The sequence below is a fragment of the Humulus lupulus genome, chromosome 3, assembly GCF_963169125.1.
Source record: "Humulus lupulus chromosome 3, drHumLupu1.1, whole genome shotgun sequence".
Taxonomy (NCBI): domain Eukaryota; kingdom Viridiplantae; phylum Streptophyta; class Magnoliopsida; order Rosales; family Cannabaceae; genus Humulus; species Humulus lupulus.
In genome coordinates this window covers 100,596,715-100,606,085 of record NC_084795.1, presented here as the reverse complement: position 1 = coordinate 100,606,085, position 9,371 = coordinate 100,596,715, and the positions used below count along the sequence as shown (strand labels likewise).

Sequence of the window (9,371 nt, the reverse complement as noted above, 5' to 3'; positions counted from 1 at the left end):
GGAGTAAACAAATAATTAATTTTGTTAATTATTCTCTGTAACATATTTTTATTATCCTCATGAGGTGAATATATAGTTATATGCATGCTATATTAGAATGGGGTATTAGACATTTGATAGTCTACCTTTCTTTTATGCACCACACCTTACATACAACTTTTTCAGCATAAGCTCTTTGATAATATTTTTGTAAGGGTGACATTTTTTCTGTTCAGAGTTTTATTTCTACTACCATGCTATATGTTATAGGACTAGTCATCTTTAGCTAACTTCCGTGAGCATCAAGTTTCCATCTATGTTGGACCCTCATGTCTAATCACTAAAAATATTCAACTTCAGTTACTGTAGAGGAAGGTTGGTTGTTAAAGTTCTATTGATTTCTGTTTAGGAACTCATAGATTGTAATTATTATCCTAATTATTTGCATATATGGTTCTTTTCCAAGAAAAAGTGCAAAATATGGGTTATTATTTCATGTTTAATGCCAGACTACAAAGCCCCACAGCCTCATCTCCATAAGGGGCCTGTGTGCTTTTGCTGGTCACATAATACAGGAATTTCAACGAGTGTTTATACAATGTGAGGTTGTATAAGTTATTTGTGTTTTAAGTAACATTTGAATATATTGATCCTCCACAAGTTTTATGTACGTAATCACCGTGGAAAATTTTCTTACTATCCTAAAATTGAAAACTGAACTTATGCTTTTGTTTGTAAGTTTATATATTTTGTTGTATTCACTTTTAACACTGATTATTACGGTTATAGAGGGTTGGTCGCATTAGTCAATAGTATGATCCTTGCACAGAGAAGCACTCAACTGTCTACTTCAATTCACCTGAGGTTAAACGGGCACTTCATGTAAATGTTGATTGTGCGCCACCAATATGGGAGACTTGCAGGTATAACTTATTGGAAAAAAAATCATAAAAGCTTAGTTTTTTTTTTTTTTGTGTGTATAAACTACTTCTGAAATAACTTATAAGTATCTCAAGCATTCCATCATGATGATTGGAATCCATCCATTTCTTGTTGAGCAATTGTGTAGATTCTGATAATGTACAGATTCTGGAGTATACTGATGTATGCTCACAAGTAAAGCTGCTCAAGTCTCATATCAATTCTTGTCATGTTTAAGTAGTATGACACGAGCTGCCTTCGGCTGTACTAGACATTTATATGTACTTGACCATGAATCATTAGCTTCATGACAAGATAAATGATAATGGATTCTGATTGTTTGACATCTAATTTCTAAACTTTCTAGACATGATTTGCCACATTATATGCTATCTTTATAGAGCTATTGTTGTTAATGGAATTTGGTGCTAAATCAAATGGTAAATTTTTTTAACTTCACTTTTATATTTTCTGATAAATAGTGAGGTGGTAAATACCCACTGGAAGGATTCTCCTATAACAGTGCTGGACGTTTACCAGGAGTTGATACATTCAGGACTTCGCATATGGGTGTTCAGGTACCATTTCAACACCTCAATTTATAATGGTTTTCTCCTATTGTCACAGTTACATGTTCCAAAACATGACAGGTGCTGTCTTACATTGGGATCATCTGTCGTGCCATTTTTCTGGGCCATTGGGTTCATGTGAGGTGGCGTGGTAAAGGGTTTCTTTTTCTCAATCATCTCATATGTTTTATTTAAGAAGCTAGGTCAGTTGGGAGTCTCAGAAGTGAGCGATTAGCCAATCTGATTGGGTGTTGCTGCGAAGGAGATGAGAGGATGCTGGTGGCCGATTTTATGCCCCATGAAACTCTCGCTAAGCATCTTTTGTGCTTATAACCCTTTTCACATACAGAAGTTAAATGCTGGGGAAGACTCTGTTACTGCTTTTCTCCTTTCATCTGAAGCAGCTTTGGCTGGGGCTAAGTCAACCATACACATGCAGGCACAGGTAAAACTATTTCTGATCCTTTTGCTTTTGCCTTTTTTGTATTCGCCTATTGCAATTTGTTTTTCCTTTCATTAGCATCACTTACCTTCCCTCCTGGAGATTTGGCTTCTACTAACAAAAATAACAATACAAATTCTTTGTTTGGATCTTCGATTTTACTAAGGAAAAACTTTGAAGGAGAAAAGATGGATGAAAATATTTTAGACTTTTCTAAATATATTTAAATTTGTTTTAAATATTATAAAATTACACTACATTTAACTTTTATTTTTCTAAAATAAAAAACATTTTTAAAATTTCTTGTTTAAATCCAAATACAATAAAATAAAATGTTTAGCATTCATCATTTTTCTCTTGAATCATGATTATGAAATATCTAAGTAGACATTGTTTTCATCTTTCAGATCTGTCAAGAAGCTTTTTAAGGTGCAAATTTACCAAAGATTTTGTTGTTACCTTATTTAATGAAGTCCTCAGTTAGAAGCATAATGCAATGTATTTGGTAGATGCTAGATATCCTCTCATTTGGTTTTTTTTTTTTTTTTGCATGTTTTGACGTCTTTATAATTATCAATATGCTCATGAAAAAAGATTGTTGTGTTAGTTAATACTGTTTTATAATCCTTCTGATAGTCTGACTCTGTTTAATTTTGCAGATTGTTCTTATTATTGTCACTTGGTATGTGTGTAAAATACAAGAGCTGTAATAAAATAATGGTTCAACGTGGCTTAAAATCAATAAAATCATTGAAGAAATTAATCAAACAAGTCTAAATATGGATACAGAATCTTGTAATAAAATATTTTTCTCTTCAAATGTTTGTAGTTACTAATGTGTCGTTTTTTGGAAAGGTACCTATTTTGATTTCTTATCTCACTTTTATAATAAAGTATTCTAAGTAATCTATGTATAAATATATATCACAGGCTGCTGGAGTTGAATTCCCACCTCGAGAAGAGAGCAGTGTACCATTCTTTACTCCACCCCAGACCCAGCCAATAATTTCTCCTGTTACTGAATACAATGATACTGCTATTGAGGCCTCTTTACAGTCTGGTGCTTCAGGCCTCAGGTACTGTCTCGATGACAACTGGCTTTTGTTTGCCATAAACATTTATTCAAATTCTTGGTACTTATTAGGTTTTATTTTCTTATATTAAACACAAGATAGATGCAAAATAAATTTCTAGCAAAGACTGGTTTTTTTCTTATTAATAAATTGGAAGGAGCTTTATTTGCAGCAGTTTGCAAGAGGTATGTTCTCTTTTATTTTTGTTAAAATATTTTGCAAATGTTAGAGGAGTTTGAATATCTTAGATATTCATCCATAGTGAAGTAGGTCTTGAGATTACTATTATTGTGTGTTGCGGTGATAACGGAAGGTTGAGAACTTGTGTGTCTTAGTGAAGTAGGTTCTGAGAAATTTGTGTGCTGCGGTGAGATAAGGAAGAAAACTTGTGTGTTGTTTGAATATTTTGAATTGATAATGATTGATGGTTGGTTAATAAATATGGCTGAAATGTTTTCTGATTTTCTGTTAGTTATTTGATGTATATCTAATAAACTTAAAAAACTCACAGAAATTTGAAAGTAGAATCCAAACCCATGTGGGGAAATGTATTAGAATAATTATAAAAATAGCTTCTTGCAATTCAAAAACTTGGGTAATAAAATGTAAAACATTTTTTAGTGCAAGGCCAGTACATAAAATTTTTTAGTTTGAATATACACATCAAAAACCAAATACAAAAGAAAGAGTAACCTCCCATTAACAAAAGAACTATTTATGAGAAAAGGAAAAAAAAAAACTCAATTGGAATATGATACAGGTTCTAGGCAACATGTAATTAGTAATAACCCCAAAAAAATTATACTACTCCTCTCAAGATGTATTGTAACTCACATGATATAGACAACAAAATTCTGAAACCTCAATGAAAAACATAATAACACCTTTAATATACATATTTTTTAGGCAAACTTCCCCTTTTAACATTAGATAGATTTCTCCTCTTCACTCTACAAGAATGCTAGCCATTATGGGGAGAAAACATCTGACGCTATTGTTTTCAGTGAAAAGAAAGAAACAGTTGCTTTGCCACTTCATTGAACTTCCAATGGAAAAAACAATAATTTCAAACTTTTAAACATGAAAAATGCAGCAGCAAAGTGTCTTGACTTTGCTGTGCTGACACCAATTAGCTAACTTAGTAGTTACTAATTTGATCATTTCTGGCCAACAGAAATACAGCAGAATATTCCTAAAGAAAAGAAAGAATAGAATACAAAATTGAGTTTACAAGAACCTGTGCATTTATGTCCAAGAGAAAAGTCACTCAGTAATGATTTTACCACTAACTTATTTTTACACACCATTAAGACACAATGGCTCCAATATTTACATGTTATTAACTCTTATCGAAACCCCATGAGCACAGAAGATTAAAAAGTATCCCAAAAATCATAATTTCCCTTAACTTTATGGGAAAAAAGGGGTAACAATGGCAAACTTAAAAACTATGTTGTTGTAGAACCTAAACTCACCCTGGTTTAATAACCTGTAGCAATATGGAAGCACAGCCACAAATGGACTGAGCTTGAGACGCTCCGAAAGCAGCTCAGATAGATATCTGACACCACAAAACAAAAACAAAAACAGAGTCAAGATCGAGCTTTATATACAAAAATCATCATAACTCATACGATTCCCAATTAAATTATGCAAAACAAACAAACATTAATACTATATCAAAAAAAAAATTATTAAGAATATAATATTTATATAACTAAATAGAAAGATTAGAGAGATTCTCATAATAAATATATTTCTTCTATATAAAAAGTATACAAATAACTGAAGTTTTTTATTGTAGTTTTCCCCTGGTCAAGACAAGTCATTTTCACATGGTAGTTTAATGTTCTGTTTGTACCCTAGGAAACTAAACTTTTTATGGTATTCCAGTTTGTTTTTCCAATAAAATCTCTGCTGATAGTGTTGTGAATCCTTAATCAAATACAATTGATCAAATAGCTTAAGAATAATCTTATAGAACTTTAGACAGAGAAAATTAAAAAACAGAGGTGAGAAGAAGAAGAGAATTTGAATGAAATAGCCACTTTCTTTATTGCTGAATATCAATCCACATTACAATCTTGAAAGCCTTCTATATCAGTTTGTTTACAAGATTACAGAGCTAATACAATGTAAATTGTCATTAAAAATAACATGTACAATGTAATGTCTATTTATAGACAATTATACTTAACTCACATTACTAAGAAGAGTAAAACAGTTAAGTTGTTAGTGATTGAAATGAACAGGTCAGCATAGCTGACCGAACTAATTCCTACAGATAGTATTAGTAATTTTTAGAATAACCAGATACTGCAACATGTAGCAGCTTAAAGTTTTCCTATATAGTATTTCCTAGATGTTGCAATAGATCATTTCAATTATCAAGTGTAATTGCTCTGATGCATGGGCATATGTTATTTGCAGTGCATATAAGTAGACTATTATGGATTTAATAAAAAGAAGCCCATTATAATTCATATACATCTTGACCACTACAGTTGCATCACACCTTATATACTCAGCTGCTAAAATACTAAAACCAAACTAAATCACACCTTTATAGTTCAGCAAAATATTCATCCATAGAAGAGAATCATCTGAGAGTCAAAGTAGAGTCCAAGCCTCACTATATTTAGGCACAAAGGAAAGAAAGAGAAAAACTGATAGTCACAATAGAATTAGAAATTTATATTAGAAAATATAATCAAAATTATGATCCAGAAACATAAACATGAAGGAAACTGTCTGTCTATAACTGTGTACAAAAACCATTATCCCTTCTAATAGTACAAAGAATAGAACCAATATATAAAATGGTTCTGAACTGAACCGAGCATCTTGCTCTTTAAGAAACTTGTCTCCAAGCATCCGAGCAAGATTCAAGCCTGAAGAAGAGGCAAAAAGTGACTACTTCTTTATTTAAGATTATGGTAGTCCAAAAACAAAAAAATTAAGTTTAAGTACCGCATAATTGTGTTTCCCCATCTCTCATTGGCTCTCCTCTTTCTTCCATTCTCAGTCTTTCAGTATGACTAACTACTCTATGGTCCTCCGTCATCTTAATCGGTTTCCCATTGGCACTGCTACAATTAAACATATTCAGTATAAATTATCATGCTGTTGGTATAAATTACAATGCAGGTACTTCTATAATTATATTTGGACCACATCTAATAAGTATTAAACAATAATAATTTTACAGAGATATATTTAAGGAAGACAAAAATAACATGATACGTGAAAGTAGTTACTAAACTGTATTAAAACATCATAAGTTCATTGTCATCATAAGTTTATTTTTTCTTTATAGTGGCTATAGTTTAGGTATTTATTAAGATCTATTTAATATTTTATATTTTATTAACTAAAAATACCCAACTATTGTTGAAGTCATGTGAGTGCCATGGCCATACCCAACTATTGTTGGTTACGTTTATAGGCTTATTCTTTTATCTCGTGAATTTACTTATGAATCTGTGAGCACCAATAATTTTTGTGTTGTAGATTGTATGGTTAACCTCATCTCTTTCTTGGCAGGTTCCTCTCTATTATGATGGGATTGGGGGCATACGTTTGTCATTAAAACTTTCTGACTCTAGCCAAACACCTATAGAGGTATGGATTAGTTTGAATTGTAGTATCAATTATAGTTGTTATTTCACTAATATCTGCATTAAAATCAATGGCTCCAAATGCAAAATATTAGATTGGATTGGATCTGGAGAAATTGTTGCAGAAGGTTATTTTATTTCAAGTGACCCAAAGGATGAGGTTCACCATGTTCCTCTTGGGCCTAGTGCTATGAAAGTGGGGATAGATCTTGTGAGAAAGAATGATGCATTTCTGTGGAGGCCTTCAACAGTTATGTCTACTATAGAAGATGCTATAGGTAGTATAATTGCATGGCCAGCTGATAAAGTTATAATTAGGGATGTAAATGGGGCGGGTCTGCCCTGCCCCGCTTCCGCCCCACCCCGCCCCGCAAAAATTTTGCCCCGCCCCGCCCCGCCCCGATTAGTTTCTTGGAGCGGGGCGGGTCTGCCCCGCCCCATTTGCCCCATTTAACCTTTTTTTTTTGTAAGAAACATTAAATTATAATTTTAGAATTTTTCCCAAGCCTAAATATTATTTTTTATTGTAATCTTTATATTTTACACTTGGTATCAACTATACCATCAAATATTATATTTTGTTTTTTATTTTAACATTTACAAAATAAATACAAGAATAAGGATGAATTATATAAAACATATTTTTCAATATTTATAATTCTTTCTAGTCTATATAGAATTAAAAATATTATAAACCACATATAAAATGTCAATTTTATGTACTATGTATATAAGTAGCATGAGAGAATTAAGTTAGAGTATAAAAAAAAAAAAAAAATTGAGGCGGGGCGGCCCCGCCCCGTTTAATTTCCTAGCAGGTCGGGGCTGCCCCGCCCCGCTTAAATTCATAGCGAGGCGGGGCGGGGCGCCCAGAATTCCGCCCCGTTTTTACCGGGGCAAAGATGCCCCGTCGGGTCGGGGCCCCGCCCCGCCCCGCTGCCCCATTTTTCCATCCTTAGTTATAATTAGGTAATTAGCTTTTTTTATATACTCTTTTAGTTTACTATAACTTTAAGTTGAAGCATTAATTATTTAAATTTTGTTGTAGCTAAGCAAATGGACTCACAACAAAGACAAGTGCACAAAGGATGATGAATTGAAGGATGGAGCAAGTTTCATTTACTTTTGTGTATCTTGTAATGTTTCTATTTTTCATTTTTGAAGTAAAAATTGTTCAAGATTATAAAACTTTATTATGTTATGCTTTCAAACTTAAGTTAGAACTAAGATCTCATGAAGTAGACACATTCATGGTTTGAATTAGTTATTGTTTAATGTAATACTTATGGTTTATCAATCTGTTGAGAATTACATTTTATGATTAATTTTGAATTTTTTTTTATCAAAATACAATAATGAAAATCTTTTAATTAAAAAAAAACCATACAAGTATACTTATCAAAATAAAATTTAAAATTTTATTACTATATGTTATGATTTAAAAACATATTATAAGCGTAAAAAATCATTATGGTTTATATAATATAACAAACTAAAAATGTTATCAAAATAATCAAATGTAACAGTTGAAAAATGTTATGAAAAAAGTATAAGATTAAACTTCAAATTTATAACCAAAAACTCTATCTAAATGTTATTATTTGAATATTATAGCACCTAAAAATGTGTTATTGAATAGTTTAAGATAACACCTAACATAACATTCAAATACTGTTATAGAAAACACTGGACTTTTAATAGCAGGGGCTATGTTAGCATTTTCAGAAGTGTTATCAATAGTCCCGGTTAACAGTTTTTAAGTGTTATGAATACTGTTTTTTCTTGTAGTGGCGTTTTTACCTTAGTTTTTTTTCATGTTGGTGTTCATTGTTGAAAAATTATATTTTAAGTCTATGAACTATTAGATTGATTCAAACAATTGAATAATGAACAATTACTAAGAAAGTAAAGAACACAAGGGAATTTTTACAAGTTTCACTAATAAAAATCAGCTACTCCTTGGGTCACAAAGACTAAGGAAAAATACTTCCACTATAGTAAACTTTGTTCTTTACAAGTTACAAAATCAACATGCCAATTTGACAAAGAACAATTTAAAACTCATAGAAAGATTTACACTTACCCTAAATTGAGTGTCCCACTCAACTTTCTAGACTTCTAACTCCCTTACAAGAATGGCTGAAATCCCTTCAGTACTAAGTCTCTGAAATCCCTTCAGAACTTCTAGAATAGATCCCTCTGTTGTTCACTCTGTAGAATCTGAAAAATTCCAAGCCACAGCAACGAAACCTACAACAAAAAGATTAGAGAGAAAACAACAAGAGCAACCAAAACTCTCTGTAACAATGAATTGGTTTTCTACTCAAGACAAATGTACATATATACAGCTAACTAAGCCTAACAACACCACCAAAAACCTCTAAACAAAATTAGTTAAACACTAACCAAAAAACTAATCCCACGTGGCAATTGATACCACGAAGATCTCCAGATGCAACCAATACACAACCCAGATGCATCTGGGATCATGATTTGCCAAATAATAACACCTGCAGTAAAACATGGCAATTACAATTGTAGTTATGGAAAAAGTTTGGCAAGTTTTTAAGAAATTCTGAATAATTTACAGAGCCAAAAAACTAGTTCAAATAGTTTGTTTCATGAGTAATGATATGTGCACACACAAATTACATACAAACACTACACACATTTATGTGGCAAATCACTTTTTCTTAGTGAGACCCATCTTAAATAAATATGAATGGTTGAAATGAATTGTCACATAAGTGTGTATAGTGTTTGTGTGTAA

The 9,371-nt window shown here is 31.8% G+C and overlaps 1 long non-coding RNA gene across 1 annotated transcript; it reads left to right on the top strand.

The window, feature by feature from the left end:
* The first annotated feature begins 6,532 nt into the window (after positions 1-6,532).
* On the top strand, positions 6,533-7,825 carry LOC133821275 (uncharacterized). Its single transcript, XR_009887429.1, has 3 exons — positions 6,533-6,605; positions 6,697-6,879; positions 7,650-7,825. It is a non-coding gene; the product is annotated as an uncharacterized LOC133821275 (long non-coding RNA).
* The last annotated feature ends 1,546 nt before the right edge of the window (positions 7,826-9,371 follow it).